The following is a 2,428-nucleotide window of genomic DNA, read 5'->3' as shown; positions in this document are numbered from 1 at the left end:
GAATCAAGCTTGCACCCAAGCCTGGGTGCCAAGTGTGTAAGTGCTGGCTGGTGGGTCACTCTTGTCTGTCCTACCAGCACGTGGAACTGGTGAGTGAGTATGCTGAGCTTCAGGGGTTATGCAATGGGAAAACATATGGAGGCAGAGAACCTGGAGAGTTGGGCCTGAGCTCTGTCATTAATTTGTTGCATGACGCTGAGCAATCCTCATTCTTCCCTGGAGCTCAGTTTTCATGTCGTGGAAATGAACAGAGACAATTTCTTTCAACACAGCTAAAGAAAAAAGGAATGTGTCAGGATGATGATATTCTGAGATGAGAAATAAGGTACGAGCGTAACACAAGTGAAGTAAAATAGAAAAAGATAATCCTCAAGGAAACTTTGGCCCCTTTGGGTTCAAAGAGAGTCTTTACCTTGTAGACATAGCTTCCTATGCCTCACAAGTTCACAAAGATCCACCACTGTAACCACGTGCACTGTTTCTGACTGTGCTCCCCTCCCTGCTGCTCTGCCCAAGGAAAGGTCCTCCTGCCCTCTCATCCTCGATGCCTGGTAAGCTGATCTTGCATATTCCAGAAACTCTGAAAGGTAAAAACTCCCTTGTCTACACTACTTACAATTTCAGTTCAGAACATGCTTAGAAGTAGGACCATACTCAGAGAAATGCTAAGGACAGATAAATAGCCTAGAGTTTTTAAAGTAGGAAAAGAGAGTGAAAAGGAGAATTATTGTCCATGGAAGCCCCCATTCTTCCTTCTGGGCTTCACTGGGGGCCTGAGGGGCTGGAGCCTTGCAGTGGAGATGCTCCTGACTCAGTAAGATTTATAGACGTGGCTTGTGGAGCTCCTAGGCTCAGGAATTCACAGAGCTAGGTGAAAAGAAATTACAAAACCACTTACAAATATTTTAGTCTCGTTAAAATGTGACTTTTTTGCTTTTAAAGGATCTAATTCTTTCTTAGCTGTTGGTTTTGACACACCTTTCTCACTGAAGTGCTGTCAGAGACATTTTGCACAATTAGAGGTTGCTAGTTCCAAAAGGCTTCTGAGAATTATTACCAAGGGGCTATCTGGTAAAGAAGCAAAAAGAAGGAAGGAGGTTGTTTTGCATTAAAATAAAGAACTACAAATTAAAAAGCTGAGCTGCCTTCTAGGAATGGAAAGAATGAGTCATGGGCATGGCTTTCCAGTGGCATTAGGAGCCCTGTGCCCTTACATGCTCACAAAACTTCTCTTTCTGTTTCAGGTGGGAGGGATAAGGAGAAAATAGTTCCTTTAGGCAAACTACCTAAAAGCCATGAACCCAATCTGTTCTTTCATTGAGCTTCCAATGCCAAATAATACAAATTGACTACTCTGGTGCCAGAAGACACAAGCAGTTTAGGAAGGCTGGTTGGAGAAACCATTGTTTTCTAAAGCCCGAAATAGCTTTGTTAGCCATCCATGTGGTTCACTCTGTTCCAGGGACATATTCTCACCTTAAGGCAACCTGGGGGCTCAGCTTAGGGGTCTGGGAGTGAGGCAGGGTTGAGGTCTTTACATTTCAAAGATTATTTGAAACCTCTTTCTTTCTGTGCCAGGAGACTCGAAGAATATGTAAAGGAGGACAAAACAAAACAAACAAAAAAAAAATGAAACCCTAAGTTAAATTATTTTTCCATTAGGAACTTAAATACCTAGATAGATAAAAATAAATCTGCCATCATAACAAGGTCCAAAGAAAGCTACTCTTAGCATTATTAAATATTATCTTCTTTTTTTGGCCCCTAATTTTAAAAAACACAGCTGCATGCTGTGCTGAATTCATTAATCAAATCAACAACTTGAAAAAGTTTTTAGTTTGAAATAATTATAGATTCACAAGAAGTCATAAAAAAAAGTGTACAGGAAGTCTTGTGTACCCTTCACCTAGTTTTTCTCAGATTCCATGTTTTATATGCACTCCTGTGTGTGTGTGTGTGTGTCTGTGTGTACAGCTCTATGCCATTGCATCACACCTGTAGACGTGTGTATCTTGATTGTGATCGAGATACAGAACTCCACCACAAAGTTTCCCTCATCCTACCCTTTTTTAACTACCTGCACCCTAACAACATATTATAATTTTGTGTACTTTCCATATGCCAGGCCCTGTTTTGGGCACCCAGAATGCAGTGTTGAACAAATACAGATCCCTGCTTTATTGAGAAGAGACAGAAAATAAACAATTCTTAAAAATAAACATATATGTTAGGTAATGAGTGAAAAAAGTGAGACCCAAAAGACTAGACACTGGAGATTTCATTTTAATGAATTGCAAGAACAGGAAGACTAGTATCTGTTGTGATAAAGACCGGAAAGAGGTTGCCCCAGAGGAAGTATATGGGCTACAAAGGAGCAAGAGGTACAAAAGGTGTTTCTAGAAATGTTTTATATCTTTTTTTTTTTAAG

The sequence above is a fragment of the Enhydra lutris genome, unplaced genomic scaffold (assembly GCF_002288905.1).
Source record: "Enhydra lutris kenyoni isolate GAN:26980312 unplaced genomic scaffold, ASM228890v2 scaffoldscaffold27, whole genome shotgun sequence".
Taxonomy (NCBI): domain Eukaryota; kingdom Metazoa; phylum Chordata; class Mammalia; order Carnivora; family Mustelidae; genus Enhydra; species Enhydra lutris.
The sequence above is the reverse complement of the archived record's forward strand: the minus strand, read 5'-3'. Positions refer to the sequence as shown.